The sequence below is a fragment of the Delphinapterus leucas genome, chromosome 4 (assembly GCF_059928025.1).
Source record: "Delphinapterus leucas isolate spDelLeu-1000000601 "Yukka" chromosome 4, BTC_Dleu_Yukka2, whole genome shotgun sequence".
NCBI lineage: Eukaryota > Metazoa > Chordata > Mammalia > Artiodactyla > Monodontidae > Delphinapterus > Delphinapterus leucas.
In genome coordinates, this window is record NC_143132.1 from 48,082,738 (window position 1) to 48,100,933 (window position 18,196).

Below are 18,196 nucleotides of genomic sequence, written 5' to 3' on the forward strand. Positions count from 1 at the left end.
TACTTGGTGAGTGGGGCTCTGAATTTTTGGAGGGATTGTGGAGGTGAGATGACATGGATTCAAGGCTATAGAGACTGAGGTGTCTGACTAGCCCATTGTGGCAGACAGACTCTAAGGCGGACCCCCATGACCTCCACCTCCTGGTTTTCAGAAACTGCAGGAGAATGAGACTAGAATCTAGGAGGCAAGGGCAGCTGCTAGCTGATATCTAGAAAGAAACTGGGGACACAGACCTACAGCTGCAAAGAAATGAATCCTGCCAACAACCTGAGGGAGCTTGGAAGTAGATTCTTCCCCCTTCCAGCCTCCAGATGAGGATGCATCCTGACAGACACTGTGAGTGCAGCCTTGTGAGACCCTGAGCAGAGGATCCAGTTAAGCCATGCCTGGACTTCCGACCCTTAGAAACTGCAATAGTAAATGTGTGGTGTTTCAAGCTACTACATTTGTGGTAATCTGTTACATAGCAATAGATAACAAATAGACTGACCAAGAGGACATTATCTATGAAGTGAAAGCTTTGGACATCAGAAGGTAGAGGCACTCACAATAAACTCTGACTCACCTATTCCTGGCAAAGGGCAGGTACGTTTATGTACCCATGTTGCGAACAAATATTGGAAACCTCAGTGGCATGCTGGGAGAGGCTGCTCTGTGTCTTGGTAGCCTCATCTGAAAGTGGAGATAATTTTAATATGTACTTCGTAAGGTGGTTGTAAGTATAGGGGCTGGCCTAGTTCATGGTGTGTGGCTCAATGAAGGTAGCTGTTGCTGTCTTAATGTTTCAATGAGCTCACATTTCTGTCAACACCCTCAAATTATAATGGTGATTGATTTGCAGACACTCTCCCAAACTAATCAATCTTTCAAAGGTTTCCCCAGGATCAAAGCATCGTTTGGTCTACATTCTCACAGAACAAAGCAACATTTCTTGTTTTCCTACAGCCACCACCCAACAAAAATTCCAAACAAACCAAGTCTTCCAAGTCACTCCTCTAATCAGCCCTGGGCTTCTCTGCAGAAAGAACGACTTTTCTAGTTAATGAGGACTTCGGTGAAGGGTTCATTAAGTTTTTTCTTCCAACAAAAGAATACTGTCCCCATGAAACAGGCTCTTGAATTTCATTATTCGCTCCCTGGATAAAGAGGGGAGACTGAAGTTCTGAGACATGGCCTGAAGGCCCTTTGGGGGCGTGGGCATCCCTGAGCCCCAGTCCCTTTAACTCGGAAATGCTGGGGATTTAAGCCAGCGCGGGGCGCGCATTAATTTCAGCCCATGAACAGATTGAAATCATCCTGTTTAAACAAACCAGCCTAACTGCCGGAAAGGATCGGTATAACAGGGGCCAGGACAGGGGCAAGCCCTGGGTGAGGAGGACCTGTCTCCGGCCGGGCCCCTCCCACGCCCGCAGCGGCCGCCGAGTGCCACATCAGCGCCCTGGCTGCACTTCCAGGTTCCTCTTGAGGATGGAGCGAGCTGGCCCGGCGGGCGGGGGGCGGGCCCAAGGACCGAGGGAGTGGCGGGCCGGCCGGCCAATAGGCGGCAAGCGAGGAGCCCCGGAGACCAATGAGCTGGAGCTTCTGCTAGCCGTGGCCGCCGAGGCTCGTGCCCCGCCGGGGAACCAGATGAGGCACATCTGGACAGCTGCGCTGAGGAACTGTGCGGCCCCTTCGCGGGCCCGACGTCAGCTGAGCACGTCCCCCACGTCCTCTCCTTTGAGCCACTTATTTATTCACTTTTCCAAAGAAGCAACCAGGAATCCAAGTTTAAAACTTTTTTCGCCCTAATGCGAGACGGGGCCAGATCCCATCCAACACACAGTTTAACTTTCATGGGGCTCTGGGATCAAAAGGACAGAAACAGCAACAGCAAAAGCCCAGCCGCTGTCTGATTTAAAACTGGCAAAGTGGGAAAAATAGCGTTGAGTAAGACCGATTTGGGTAAGTTTTGGGTACGTGCTGGATATCTTATTTCTCCCGCTGTGATCTCTACCCTGCGTCTTTTTGCTGTTCTCACTAAGCCTTCTCATCAGGGAGAGAAAAATATCGCTTGCTGCCACAAACTGCACAGAACCTCGTTTCCTTTTCTTCTGCTTTGCTAACATTTTAATGTAATTTAATTAAATTTAATTTTGGGGTTATCCGTATGCTATTTAAAAATTTTCTGGGAACAGAAATAACTTATCCTGTAAAAAGCCTCTCCTAACTTCAAAGTTGAATCTATTGATACATTTATTTTTCTATTTTCTTTCTGTGAGAACAGGTATACATTTGTAAAGCTGGAATTTTTATCCATCCCCCCTCCCTGTTTTTTTTTAAAGTATTTATTTATTTATTTGGTTGCGCTGGGTCTTCGTTTCGGGAGTCTGGCTCCTTAGTTGCAGCATGTGAACTCTTAGTTATGGCATGCATGTGGGATCTAGTTCCCTGAGCAGGCATCGAACCCAGGCCCCCTGCATTGGGAGCATGGGGTCTTAACCACTGCACTACCACGGAAGTCCCCCCCACCCCGTTTCGTCAGAAGATTAAAAAGTTATCTGGCTTATTCAGAATTAACAAAACTTTTGCTTCCTTTAATGGGATATTTAATATTAAATTATTTAAATCCTGAATTATATAGGTAATTACTGTTTCACTTACATGTGAATGTAGCTCAGTGTCTTTTCTATATTCTCCTGTCCTTAGTGGTAGGCCCAAATTCCTTGATGATTGTTAAAAAACCACACTAAACGTGATAGACCACTGTGTGCATCAATAAGCTTATAATTATATTATTACCCCCATAATTCTATCAGAGTAATATTCAGAGTGCTGTTAGATGTTTGTGCTTGCACATAATTCTGGTATATATTTCAGGACTTTAAAATGGAAATGATGGCAAATACTGAGCTAGGTGAATGGCCAGAGGCCCATTCCATCCCAAACATCTATAATTGTCTCTGTTTAAGCAATGTTTTAGATTTGAGACTTTATCATATGTTATTTACTCTTGTGGCCAGAATTGATCTTTAATTTTTGACTTAGAAAGCAGTAGGTGCCACAATTGCAAGTTGCAAAGTGTGTTTTTGATTCAGAAAGGCACTGCACACTGTGAGTGGAAGAGGTGAAGTGGTTTTCAGGGATGTAGGGTTAGAAGGAACAGTGTTGCAGAGAATCAGTATAAAGAGCCAGCTGGCCTGGTTCAATTTAAAACCCTGCCGTTTGACCTTGGGTATGTAACTCAGCCCATCATACCTCAGTTCCCTCCTTTGTACGTGCCGATAATAGCACCTATCTCATGGGATTGTCTTGAAAACTAGGTGAGTTAACGCGCGTTAAACCCTTGGTTCTGGCACAGAGTTAGTCTTTGCTGTTGTGCACACTCTCCATTGCCGTCCTTTTTGGCTTCCCCTGCTGCACTTGTTTTCCCAGCCAGCATTTTGACTTCTACACTAGCAACTAGTGTTTACTGAGTGCAGACCCCTTGTTAATTGGGCATTGTATATGGCTGTAAAGGAGAGAGAGTTTGGAGAGGGGAATGAGGTAGAATTTATCAAGTGCCTTAGAAAGACCTAGAGGGCTCTGGGAAAGAGGATCTTTCCCTCTGGGAAAGAGGATGGTTTCAAGAAAGGGTTGGCATTTCTGGAAGAGGATTTTGCCAAATGGCTTTGGCTGAGGGGAAAGGGATCATAGAACAGAAGGTGGCAGGCACTCCAGGAGGAAGGGAAAGCATGGGCAAAAATGCACTGAGGCTGAAAAGTGTGAATTTCTCCTGGGGGGATGTTGGGTTGTGATGCGGGATAATCTGTGAGAGCTTAGTAGGTAGAAAGGTTGGAAAAGTGGGAGGGGTAGGAGAGGGCGGCATGGAGAGCCTCTCTGTGGGGAAGGAGAGGCTTGGGAAGTAAGATTGGTAGGGGGTCACAAGCTGAACTTGCAGCAGTTACATAGTTGGAGGTGTTTCTGGAATGATCCATCTCTCAGTTTCTCCCCCTTGCCCAGCATACCCTACCTGATCTGCTCCACTGCTTCAGTGACCCCCACCTCAGGGCCTTGCAGGACTGACCAGTGAGTCTCAGCTCCACTTTTCGGACTCACTCTGTGGTGGCTGTCTTGGAGCTCTGCTGAAGTGGTCTGGCATCCTGGACTATTACCGAGGCTACATTTCAGAAACAGGTCATGCCCTAAAGTCTTTGACATGGATGTGATTGCACCTGCACCCCTCCCCAACCCCTACACACACACAGTGTGTGCCAAAAAGCCCTTTTTCATGCTGCTCAGAGAATCGAGCATTCACATGCTAATACTTATAACTTTAGGATGCACAAGTATTAAAGTAGATGAGACCTGTAGTATGCACCTAAGTGACAAGTCAGTTTGGAGAGCTCTGCTTTCTCTTCCTCGAGAGCACTGTGCTGTGTCAGAGAGAACCTGAGTCTGGCCCTGATGCTGCCGTGGACCACCTGCATGTCCTTGGGCAAGACATTGAGCCATTATGGCCCTCTCTGTGCCATCATCTGTAAAATGTTCTCTAAGATCCCTCTTCTGTTGGATGATCTTTTATTTCTTTTCCCTGGGACAGTCTGTTGCTTCTAGAAGGTTATTTGATCCATCTGTGAGTAATGGATTTTCTGAACACTTAATATATGACAGACATTGTTCTGAGTGCTTTACCTGCCTTAACTCATATAGCCTCTCAGTAATCCTGTGAGGGTTGGTACCTATTAGTTGAGGTGACAGAGGCATGGGCGGATTAAGAAACTTGCCCAAGGTCACACTGTACAAATGACAGACACAGACCCAGACGGTGTAACTCCAGAGCCCAAGCCTTCACCACTAGCCTATGCTGCCTTGGGTGCAATACAGCAGGGCTGCTCTTCTTGTTTGTGGCGGTGGTAGTCAAGAAGTCCATGGAGGGAGAATCACTGGAGGGGGAGGGACCATTTGGAGGAGTGGGGTTGGTAAAAATTCCCTGCAGGGACCATAATACCAACTTGAGTCTTGTCTATGGGCTGCGTTGCACATGCAGACAGGAGATGTGTTACTTGTTTATTAGATGGAGCTCATTACAGATAATCATTCTGTCTTTTCATCTTGATTGAACAGAACCACCATAGACCCTGGACTTACGGTAGACATTCAGTAATGTCAGTTGAATGACTGAATCCTTTGAGAAACTGGAACAGAGTGTATGTGTCAAAAATAATGGTTTCCCCTTTATTTACCTGCCTTCTTTCCATTTTACTACTTTCTCCAGAGGTAATCTTTGCTAATAGTTTGGTCTGTATCCTTCCAGTCCTTCTCCAAGAATCTACTCACAGGTGTAGATCTAAACGTAAATATAATTTAAAAATATAAATGGAACTACAGTAGTTTTATTTAAAAATAATAGAGAAACTATGAAATGTTCCAAGGCTTGTGGAAGAATGGGGCAGATGCCAGGTACACTTTCTATTCCTATTTCTTGGGCAGCCTGGTTTCTTGTCTTATTTCTGGAGATGCTGTGGTTTGGGGATAAGAATGTCTCATGGTGAAGGTTAACGAAGGACTATTTTAGGTGTCTTATTATTAGTCATACCCAGTCTGGATTCGATATTTTGGGGGGAATTCATTCTTAAAAATTTTAATATGTTTAATCAACTTTAACATATTACTTGAAAAACAGTTTAATTTGCTTTCTGTCTCCTTACCTTAAGGTAGTCACTCTTTTCAGTATAGCACACTGACTGAGCACATGGATTTTTGAGTCAGATGAAGGGTTTCAACCCTAGATCTGCTTCTTACTAGTGTGCCTTGAGCAAGTCACTTTCTCTAGGCTTTATTATTTATAAAATGGGAATATCAAAGGCATTAAATGAGAAAATCAATATAAGGCATTTAGCATGGTGTCTGCGTCATAGTAAAGCCTATACATGTAAGCAATTCATTTTTTTTTACTGTGGTAAAATAAACATAACATAAAATTTGGCATTATAACCATTTCTAAGTGTATAGTTCAGTGACATCAAGTACATTCACATTATGGTGCAACCAGAACTTTAAAAAAAATTAATTATTTAATTAATTAGTTTGGCTGCCTTGGGTCTTCGTTGCTGCCCGGGGGCTTTCTCTAGTTGCGGCGAGCGGGGGCTACTCTTCGTTGCGGTGTGTGGGCTTCTCATTGTGGTGGCTTTTCTTGTTGCCGAGCATGGGCTATAGACGCGTGGGCTTCAGTAGTTGTGGCATGCGGGCTGTACAGCGCAGGCTCAGTAGCTGTGGTGTATGGGCTTAGTTGCTCCGCAGCATGTGGGGTCTTCCCGGACCAGGGCTCGAACCCATGTCCCCTGCATTGGCAGGCGGATTCTTAACCACTGTGCCACCAGGGAAGTCCCTCCAGAACTTTTTCATCAAACTGAAACTCTTTATTCATTAAACAATAACTCTCTGTTACCTTCCTCTCCCCTCCCCGCAGCCTCTGGGAACAACCGTTCTGTATTCTGTGTTTATGAATTTGACTACTCTAGTTACCTCTTATAAGTGGAATTATACAGTATTTGTCCTTTTATGACTGGCTTGTTTCACTTAGCATAATGTCTTCAAGGTTCATCCATATTGTAGTAAGTGTCATAATTTCATTGCTTTTTAGGCTGAATAATTTTCCATTGTATGTATATACCACATTTTGTTTATCCCAAACAAAATGTTGATGGGTATTTGGGTTATTTCCGTCTGTGAAGTTAACCTTTTGTGTCCATTTGTCTAGGCCACAGTATCCAGATATTTGGTCAAACATTATTCTAGATATTTTTGTAAAGGTATTTTTAGATGAAATTAACATTTAGATTAGTAGACTTTGAGTAAAGCAGATTAGCTTCCATAATGTAGGTGGGTCTCATCCAGTCATTTGAAGGCCTTCATAGAACAAGACTGGTCTCCCTTGAAGAGGGAATTCTGTCAGTAGACTGCCTTAAGACTTGAACTGCAGCATCAACTCTTCCCTGGGTTTCCAGTTTGTTAGCTTATCCTGAAGCTTTTGGATTTACCAGCCTCCACAGTCACGTGAGCCAATTCCTGAAATAAATCTCTCTCTCTCTTTCTTCATATATATTTACCTATATATCTATATCCTATTGGTTATATTTCTCTGGAGAACCCTGACTAATACTACATCTTTTGCCTGTTGTGAATAATGCTGCTATGAACATTGGTGTAGAAATATCTATTGGGGTTCCTGCTTTCAATTATTTTGGGTATAAACCCAGAAGTGGAATTACTTCTGGATCATAAAGTAATTCAATTTTTTATTTTTTGAGGACCTGCCATACTGTTTTCCACAGCAGCTGCACCGTTTTATTTTATTTTTAAAAATAAATTTTATTTATTTATTTATGGCTGCGTTGGGTCTTTGTTGCTGTGCGTGGGCTTTCTCTAGTTGCGGCTAGTGGGGGCTACTCTTCGTTGCGATGTGTGGGCTTCTCATTGTCGTGTCTTCTCTTGTTGCGGAGCACGGGCTCTAGGTACGGGGGCTTCAGTAGCTGTGGCTCACAGGCTCTATAGCGCAGGCTCAGTAGTTGTGGCGCACTGCTTAGTTGCATGTGCAACATGCACATCCCGCGGCATGTGGGATCTTCCTGGACCAGGGCTCGAATCCGTGTTCCCTGCATTGGCAGGCGGATTCTTAACCACTGCTCCACCAGGGAAGCCCTGCACCATTTTATATTCTTATCAGCAATGCACAAGGATTCCGATTTCTCTACATCCTTGCTAACACTTGTTGTTCTGGGTTTTTTTGTTTGTTTGTTTTTATTTTTAATAACAGCCATCCTCATGGATATGAAGTGATATCTTATTGTGTCTTTGATTTGTGTTTCTGATTAGTGATGTTGAGCACCCTTTCATGTGCTTATTGACCATTTGTATATCTTCTTTGGAGAAATGTCTGTTTAAGTTCTTTGCTCATTTTTAAGTCAGGTTTTGTTTTGTTATTGAGTTGTAGGTGTTCTTTATATATTCTTGATGTTATCTATTTATTGGGTATATGATTTACAGATATTTTCTCCCATTCCCTGGGATGCCTTTTCACTCTGTTGGTATTGTCCTTTGATGTAGTCCAATTAATGTATTTTTTCTTTTGTTGCCTGTGCTTTTGGTGTCATATCCAAGAATCATTGCCAAATCAAGTGTCATGAAGATTTTCTTCTATGTTTTCTTCTAAGAGATTTATAGTTTTAGTTCTGATGTTTGGGTCTTTGATACATTTTGAATTAATTTTTGTATATGATGGAGGTAAGGGTCCGACTTTATTGTTTTGTATGTGGCTATCTAAGCAGTTCACTTATTAATCATTATAATGTTCTCTATATAAACACCATTAGAATACATATAGACATAGTATTAAAATATTGATTCATCCTTGACTTATTTTTCAAACTATGTCTAAAGTGCTAATTTTTTCCTCATAGAATTACTCAAAATTTCTACTTCTTATAACTTTTACTCTCTCCAAGAAAGAAAGATTTTTGCTATGGTTAAAGGGCATTGATTGCTGATAGCTTTCCTTCCTCTCTTTCCACCTTCCTCCCTTTCTTCCTCCCTCCCTCCCTTTCTCTCTCTCTTCCCTTCTTTCTCTCTCTCTCTTCCTTCCTTCCTTCCTTTCTTCTTTCTTTCTTTCTTTCCTTCTTTCATTTTTTGTTTGTTTCTTTTTTCTTAACCCTTCTAATTTTTTTGGCTTTAGAATTAAAAAAGTAATCTATATGAGCTGAAATAATTGAAACAGTGTATAGAGTCAAAAGTAATGTTTTCCCCTTTTCTTACCTGCTTTCTTCCCATCTCGCTACTGTCCCCGAGGTACCTTTGTTAGTAGTTTGGCCTGTATCCTTCTAGACCTTCTCCAAGAATCCACTCACAGGTATAGATCTAAACATAAATATAATTTTAAAATATAAATGAGACCATATTATATTCATTGTTCTGCCTTTGTTTTTTTTTTTAGCTCCACACATACATAAGCATATACATGTATAATATACAATTCTCAACCTGTCACCTGAGATGTGTAGATTTTTGTGGCATATCTTGTCATGGAGAACAGTAGGTGAAGCTCAAATGGAAGAATGTTCTTTTTCTATAGAAGACCAAGCCACTTAAAGTAAGAGTGGCATTGGGCTAAGCTTCTCAAATCAGACTGCTTGCACTGTTCCTTGTGGCCTCATTCCCATAAAAACTCACTTCTTTAAGATGAAAGGTGAACTCTTTCTCACCAAATTATGTAGAGCTCCCATTAACTTCACTGTTTTCAGAGCCAAAATTCCCTCGTGGCTGTGTCATTTCCTGGTAGGAACTTAGGTGTTTAGGAGGCATTTGAATTCCCTCCTAATGACCTGAAATCCTACTTAGTCTGTTTTATGACTTGAGTCAACAACTAGGAGGCCAGATAGACCCAGTTTCTTGTGTAGAGACACTGTGTTTATCTCTGGCCCAGAGTCTACCACCAAATACATTTTCAGTAAAAAGTATTATATTTCATTTGTCATAAATTTAATAGAAGAAAAAGAAACCAAAGTGAAATTTAGGGGATTTTTGAACTTTGGGTAAGTATTTCTTCAGAAAAAGATATATTAGTTCCTAAAATATTCTTCTACAGACAAAATGATAGATTAAAATATCAAAATATTGGGATTAATAACTACTCTCATAAAATTCAAATGGCATCCTTCATATCCAAGTAGCCCTATATTAAATTACTATCCTTACACTTTAAATTAAAAAAGTATAAAGTTCTGAATTTCACTTTGATATGTCTAGGTATGGATCTTAAAAAAAAATATTTTTTAACATCCTGTTTTCTCTTGATGTGTCCTTTCCATTTGAAGACCCAAGTCTTTCTTTAGCTCAGAGAGCTTTTCTCCAATTATTTGATTCTTGCTTCCTCTCTCTGTAAGCCAGGAATAATTCAGACTAATGATTGTCAAAAACTCTTAAAGGAAGAGAGGAAAAGCCAAAATAGAGAGAGGTATGGTAGTAAGGAGCACATTTAGGACAGTTTTAGGGACACTGTATGTTTAATAAATAATGAAAATTCAATAACATTAAAAATGTTAGTGAAGAAGAAAAAAATCATGAAAAATACTCACACCAAAATCATGTCACAGCTGAACCTTGGGGATAAAGGTCCGAGGAAGAGAGAGTAATAAGGGGGAGAGAGAAAGTTGAGTTGAGGAAGAATGGGGGAACTGGGGTCAGAGACCTAGATGCTCCTTACCTTTAAGCTGGCAGGAAGGAGAACTGAACCCCAGGTTCTCCATCTCTGGTGTTGCTTTTCCTCCTCCTGCTCTGCCTTCGGTTTGTATGCACTAAGGGCATGAAGACAGACTGTGGAAGAGCACAGTGATCTGGTTTTTTTTCTTGCTGCTTGTGTGACTTTTCGGACAGGTTGTTTCCACTGTGGGGAGAAGAGGGATGAATCAATACCTCATCCTCCTGGGGCAAGTTGGGAACCTCTGTATGGACACTAAGCCTCATTTTTCTCATCAGAAAATCAGGCCTGTCTCTCCCTACTTCTAAGAGAGGAGTCATGAAGTACTGTATGTGATAGGGTTTTGTGAACTTTACTGTGCTCCACGGAGGATAGAGATTATGTAACCGTCATCATGCTTTAAAGCTCTTTCTTCCCAGAAGAATACACAAAAAACTAATGGCTGAGTGACCATTTATGAGATGTCAGCCTCTTCTCGGGGTTCTTCTCATCTTATCTTCATGGACACCTTATGGGGTAGAGGCTCTTATTATTCCCATTTTATAGATGAGGTAACTGAGGCCCAGAGAGGTTAAGTAACTCTTCCAAGATCACACAGTGATGAAGTCAGGACTTAAACATAGGATAACCTCATTTCAGTGTCTGAACGCTTAACATTTATGCCATGTGTAATACACTCAGGAGTGAAGCAGCTGCTGTTGATGGCAACTTTTCAGAGGGTTGGTGAGTAGTCGAGTCTAGTGCTGGTCAGCAGAGGTAGAGGTCTTTCTGTGTGCACCAGATTCCTTGTCCTGATCTGCCAGATTCCTCTTACCATCCTTTGTAATCCTGGGAGGGTGAACACTTTGTATCCTCTGTGCCTGATACACCCTAGTTCCGGCATCCATCACCCCTGGCCTGAATTACTGCCACAGTGTATTAGACTATCTGTGGTAAAGGATCAGTTTGGTTTTGGTTTTATTTTTTTTCCCTCGGTCCAGTGAAGCTTGACATTTTTGTAAAAATATGAAAACTCCTATTTGGATGTTGCAGCAATGTCGTATTACTCTAAAATGTTTTAAAGTTTCTAAACGTTTACTGTCAGTTTCTGTGATTATCTTGTTGCAGATGGTAAACAGTTTGCTTACTAGCGTTGGTCCACAGACTATGGCTTCACTAGCATTGTCCTAGGGTTCTCCTTGCTTTCACTCTTGCCCCCTGTAAAGCAACCAGGATGTGCCACAAAGCAACCAGGATGATTCTTTAAAAATACACATAAGGTCCCATCATTCCCCTGCTTAAACCCTGCAATGGCTTCCCACTGCATTTAACATAAAGTCCAGATATTTACCATGGGCTGAAAGGTAATCTGGCTCTGCCTACATTCTCCCATCTCCATCTCCGCCTTGCCCACTCTTCCCCCAATGCTAATGAAATGTAGTCAGACTTTGGATAAAAAAGTAGGTTCAGGTAGAGAACACATAATGATTTGAGATGTGAGATATGCTTTGTTTTGTTCTTTCGTCTACAAGCTCAAGCTTGCACTCGTGCTTCCCTCACTTCCTCCAGGAGCGAGAACTTTGCCACTAGCTTCAAAATGAGTGAGATGGCCAATACCAAGTCCCAGAGAAGATTTGTGAGGAACTCTGCTCGAGTAATGTAACCTACTGCTCCTCTGATAGACTCAGCCTCATGATATCCATATTCTGTTCACACCTTATATGAGCGTGTTAGGCTGTTTGTTTCCTTCCTCAGAAAATGGGACTGATATGGGTCAGGATGGTACAGGGGTCATTCCAATTGCTCTTGAGATTGGAGAATAAAAGATTGATAGTGTGATTGTTGTTACTGTTGATGAAAATTCATTGGTGGGGAGCATGACTTTATTCAGTGAGCTGAGGGGAAGCACACATCCTGGCAAAACAGTTTCTTGGTTGGTTTGACTTTGGCCCTGAACACTGGCCATCCAGAGGCCCTCTGTGTGGAGGCAGTCAAGATTCTCTCCCCATCTCACCATTGCTTTCCAGTCTCCAAATGGAGCACTACTGTTTCAATGAATGAGTAGGAAGCAGCTCCAAAATTGCTCATGTAGCCATGGAGAGTCATGGTTTATACAGAGCATGCTTTTGTAGCTGAAAGCTATAACAGCTGTTGTGAACATCATTTCAAGCTGAACTCCCAATATTCTCCTTGCCTTTTTAACCCATTGCCAATTCTAATGATTTCCCAACTTTCAGAAGAGGAATTTTATTGTCTTTTGTTAATGAATTGTCATGGTAATGAAAACAACTGTCAAATTTTAGCGGCAAGAAATTTATATTCAGTAGATCTGGGGATGTGAAGTAGGAATGTTCATTTTATCAAGCATCCTGGGAGATTCTCAGGCAGGTGGCTCAAGGACCTTATTTTGAAAAACACGGGTTAAAGTATTGATAGTATCTTTTCTGTGTAATACTGGTATTTAGTGCTAAGTTGACTGAATTTTAAAGAAGTTCTGTTTTTGCCCAAGATAGAGTAACAGGGCCAGATTTATTCTTTTGCCTGAAATAACCTGAAATAATATCAGATAAAATATATGAAACAATATACGGTTTTTGAAACGCTGGCCATCAGGCAGTGGGAAGGCAACGATCCCCAAGAAATCACAAACAAAAGAGGTGAGGGCTTGAGAATGAACCGATAGCTAGTGGAAAGCAGCCACATAGCACAGGGAGATCAGCTCAGTGCTTTGTGACCACTTAGAGGGGCGGGATAAGGGAGGGTGGGAGGGAGGGAGACACAAGAGGGAAGAGATATGGGGACATGTGTATATGTATAGCTGATTCACTTTGTTATACAGCAGAAACTAACACACCATTGTAAAGCAATTATACGCCAATAAAGATGTTTAAAAAAAAAAAAGTGGTGAGTGCTTGGACTGCTCCAGCTGGCTGCCAGATAGAGGTTCCAGGCTGAGCCGCAGGTGGAACTCCTACTTCCTGAGGTGAGGAGGTGATGCTAAGAGCCCAGGGAAACCAAGGTGGCTGGAGTTCTCATGACAGAGCTCTAGAACCAAGAGAGCTGCACAGAGAGAGGGCACTGGAGGTCTGCAGAAAGGCCCCTCAAGGATTCATCAGAGCAAGTGAGGCAACTACAGGAGGCTGGAGGGAAGGGGGAAGGGGGAAGGGGTGCAAAGATGGGGGAGGGGACGGGGAGGGGGTGGAGAGCAGTGCCCTGCACTCACAGAAGTCTGGGAATATTGCTTATTCCCTCCAACCAGACTGGAAAACTCATAGTTCACGAAGTATTGGGCAGAACATTCAGGAAGATCTGGCCTCAGTAATGGGGAATAATTAACCCTACACTGAGCACTGCTCCAGGCGTGCCTAACAAATCATAAAAAAGCAATACCCGGGGTTCCCTGGTGGCGCAGTGGTTGAGAGTCCGCCTGCCGATGCAGGGGACGCAGTTTCGTGCCCCGGTTCGGGAAGATCCCACATGCCGCGGAGCGCCTCGGCCCGTGAGCCATGGCTGCTGGGCCTGTGTGTCCGGAGCCTGTGCTCCGCAACAGGAGAGACCACAACAGTGAGAGGCCCGCGTACCACAAAAAAAAAAAAAAAAAAAAGTAAAGCAGTTGTGTTTAAAATGGAAATACACTGTCCTTGACTGTCCTGGAGGTGTATTTCCATACACATTTTTGTACCATTAAAAAGTCAAATAGTTGAGGCCTTCAGAGTAACATTTTGTACATAACAAGCCAGAGTCTGCCAAACCATGGTCTGTGTTGATATTTACCTTGGCTTCTGAGATAGCAGTTCCTCTTTGATGTCTATTATTGTTTTTTTGAAATACTTTTCCTGTGTTTGATAACTCCAGCTTCTGCATTGGATTATGGTAAGGTAAACTCAGCCAAGTGCATCATGTATCCATCCCAAGGGTTGGAGCTGGGAGTAGGGGACAATGAATGGAGGGTGAGGTGGGGCTAATTCTCTGAGGCCAATGGATGACTCGGAATCAAATGCCTTAGAGAGCAGTAAGGGCCAAACCAGGGAGGCCAAGATCTGCTGACAGGTCTAAGGGGTGGGTTAAGCCAGGGTCTAGAACCAGAAGCCTTTGAAATTCAACAGGAGTGTACAGGGATTGAAGTCACCAATGTCATGTTAGGACTGTGAGCAAGGCTGAAGATTCAGACCTCTACTTCTCACCAGCAGTTTGAGGTTGGGTCAGAGAGGTTACTCTGGGGTCATGCATGAGCTTAATGCTCTGGGGGTCCATAACTGAGCTCCAAGCTTTGAGCCTGGGCTGTCTATTCTCCTCTGAGAATTAGATAGTTTTAAATTTGGTCACCAGGTGTGTTTCTCTGATTCATCACTGCCCTGAAGTTCAGCCTGACACCATATCTTCTGGATATCTCTTCTTAGATGCTTTGCTGCTTGAAAAAACAAGTTTTCTTCAGTTTGGCTGGTGCTAAGCACCTTGCAATCCTCTCCCATTCTGCTGGTGCTGATATATGGCTTTTCTTCATACAACTTATAAACCTCTTGGATGCTGGAAAAGTATATGTTTCTTAAAATGTTGTATCTCAGATCAATTTGTAGGAAAGCTCCTACTTGAAGATGACAACAAGATACCATTACTCTCATTTGATGGAAATGTTACTTTCTTTGAAGGATTGGGACTAAATGGTCAGTCTTTGAAAAAATTGGAAGTCAGTTTGTCTTTTTTAGATTTTTTTTGACATGGACCATTTTTAAAGTCTTTATTGAATTTGTTACCGTATTGCTTCTGTTTTTTGTTTGGGTTTTTTGGCCGCAAGGCATGTGGGACCTTAGCTCCCCGACCAAGGATTGAACCCACACCCCCTGCATTGGAAGGTGAAGTCCCAACCACTGGACCGCCGGGGAAGTCTCAAGTCAGTTTGTCTTTTAAAATTTTTATTTATTTATATATTTTTTACGCGGGCCTCTCACTGTCGCGGCCTCTCCCGTTGTGGAGCACAGGCTCCAGATGCACAGGCTCAGCAGTTGTGGCTCACGGGCCCAGCCACTCCGCGGCATGTGGGATCCTCCCAGACCAGGGCTCGAACCCGTGTCCCCCGCATTGGCAGGCAGATTCTCAACCACTGCGCCACCAGGGAAGCCCCACAGTTTGTCTTTTAAAGCAGGGGTCTTAAAAGTCACGTTTTCGCCTAGAAAAGAGGCTTTTGATCAGAGGTCTTCAAAAACTTTACATTTATTCCTAATGTCGACTGTACTATGGATTGGGTTACTGCAGCTGGGGTGCAGGGATGCATACTGGTCAGTATTCTCATAGTCACTATGATGGTTCTTGTGGCAGAAACGATTCACTTGCAGTATTCAATAATGAAAATAATAACAACAGCAGCAGCAGTGCTAGATGGAGTAAGTTTATCACTTTCATTTCCTTCAAATCAGCATTGATTGGAGGAGGTTCTGTTCCTCTCTGGTGTTTTCCAGTGAGAGAGATAGGTATGAAAGACATTAAGAGAGCATGGGTGATGGGACTTCCCTGGTGGTCCAGTGGTAAAGAATCCGCCTTACAATGCAGGGGATGCAGGTTCGATCTCTGGTCAGGGAACTAAGATCCCACATGCCCCGGGGCAGCTAAGCCTGTGCCCCACAACTGCTGAGCCTGCGTACTGCAGACTACAGAGCCCATGAGCTCTGGAACCCGAGTGCCACAACTACAGAGCCCACCCACCCTGGAGCCTGTGCACCACAGCTAGAGAGGACAAAACCTGCTACCACAACTAGAGAGAAGCCCGCGCGCCACAACGAAAGATCCTGCATGCCTCAATGAAGATCCCACATGCCGCAACTAAGACCTGATGCAGCCAAAAAAAAAGTAAAGTAAATAAATCTTAAAAAAAAAAAAAAAAAAGAGTATGGTTGAGGCTTTCTGCCTTTACCTGATGAGCTTAGGACCACATTCTGTATTCCTGCATGTATCTGGGACTTTCAGCCCACCAGGAAGATGCAATCAAGGACAAAGGTTATGGTTTCTGGTGAGAAATGCACAGAAAAGCTAGGTATAATTTAACGATTGTTAATTGTGGTAGGCGGTGCTGGTTTTGTTTTGGCATTATTTTTAATTATTTCTGCTTGTGTGCTAATGAGTAAGAGAGGGTGGAATGAGTGGATGAAACAACTGAGCCCTGAAAAGCAGTTACATTCTGATTGGTTCTCAGATGGAAGTTTATTTTTCCATGAGAAGAGAATCAGCTTGACAATGGGAAACCCTTGAAGGGGGCAGGAGCCTTTGACTTTGCTTCAGTCTCAGTCCTGCTTCCATCTCCCCACTTTTGTCTCTGCCCTCTACTCTCATTCCTCTTCCCCCCAAACCCACGATGGCCCTTCTGTCGGCAACTTTCTCCTGAACCTAATTTTCCCAGAAATTGCACAGGATTCAGAAGAGGCTATGGTGGGATATTTTCCCTCCTCTTTTCTGTGGATCTTATTTTTTGGATTGGAAATCTAATTTACATGCCACTCTAGAGGTCCTTCTTCAAGATTATTTTATGAAATGAAGACAACCCATTCTTTTCCTGTCTTGAAAGGAGTTTTTAAAAAGTTAGAAATGGAGAAAGGTCAACTGAGGGGATGTTTGGATTTTGAAGTATCCTGACACTGGCATGAAACCAGTTCTTGTGAAAACAAAAGGTTTGGGCTGTCCTGAAAACACACCCACACCTATACTCAGACAGTACAGTGGTCCTACGTTTTATGGTAAACAGTGTTGACTCTTAAACTGAGCACAGTGAAGCCTCTGGATTTTCCTTTTGGTGCAGTATCAGTCACTGATGGTGCTGAATCATGAAGCACATGGCCAGACTTGGGGATGGAGTATTGTTAATGAGGGAACTTAGGCCTGAGAAAGTAAAATTTCATGAAAAGCTGCGGGAGTATCATCTCTCCTTCTTTGTTTGGCACTTCATCACTTTACTTTTCCATGTTTTAGTTAACAAATGATATTGAGAAGTATCTTCTCCTTCACCATCTCCAAACCAAAGTCCATCTTTTTGTCTTTTTCCTGTGGGTATGATTTGAGAAGCAATCCATCAGGGACAATTCTGAGTCTATGTTGAATAAAAAAGCAATAATAAAGGTGAATGATTATTTTTTCCTGGTGTTCTAAGTCATTGGAGAAATGATAAGCAAGTTAGCTTACATCACTGAGCATCTTACTCTTATAGAAAGGACCATTAGACTAGTGATTGGAGAAAGCAGTGGCATCCTTGGCAGAAAGACTCTGGTTTAAATGAGCTTCTCCACTGGCCTTCCTTTGGGCTCACTTCCACCTCTAGTCCATCTCATCAGTAACCACATTTCTAAAATTAATTTATTAGAGGGGCCATTTGGTTCACAGGATGAGTGGATTTTGATTGGGTGTGGTGGTGGTGGTAGATGGAAAGGGAAGGACCTGATTATTATTCCACTGAGGGCCTGAACAACATGAAGAGGGAAGGCCAGTTAAGAAGCAGAAAGAGAAAAAAGAAGCAACTGAACCAATCTCCTAAAAACCTTTGTTGGAAATCTGCTTGAAGACTAATTTACTGCCCTTAGTCATATGGTTGAGTCATATTTTTTGTAACTAGTTCTTATAAAATCCAACCATTTCCAAGCTGATGACCAAAGAATTCTCTTCCAACTTGTTAGGGTAGAGAGATCTCTTCTTTAACCAAAATTACAGAAAATCTTCTGCCACCAAGCACTCAGATTTCTTACTGGGTCCACCCCTGCAAGATCAATTTTTCCAGATGAATCCAGTTGGTTAGGTTAACTGGGGCCCAGTCAATCTTAAATAAGTACCAATTACAGGGGCAGAAAGCTTTTTTTTTTTTAATTGAAGTAAAGTTGATTTACAATGTTGTGTTAGTTTCTGGTGTACAGCAAAGTGATTCAGTTATTTATATATATATATATATATATATATATATACACACACACACACCTATACAGGTATATCTCTATCTCTATATACCTATACAGTAGGACCTTGCTGTTTATC

The 18,196-nt window shown here is 42.6% G+C and overlaps 1 protein-coding gene across 1 annotated transcript in view; it reads left to right on the top strand.

Annotated features, from left to right (window-relative positions):
- The first annotated feature begins 1,612 nt into the window (after positions 1-1,612).
- TMEM45A (transmembrane protein 45A) overlaps positions 1,613-18,196 on the top strand; it is a 108,157-nt gene continuing 91,573 nt past the window's right edge. Inside the window, exon 1 of the mRNA XM_089910457.1 lies at positions 1,613-1,941. The gene's annotated coding sequence lies outside the window, so the exon portion shown is untranslated. The remainder of the gene's footprint in view (positions 1,942-18,196) is intronic.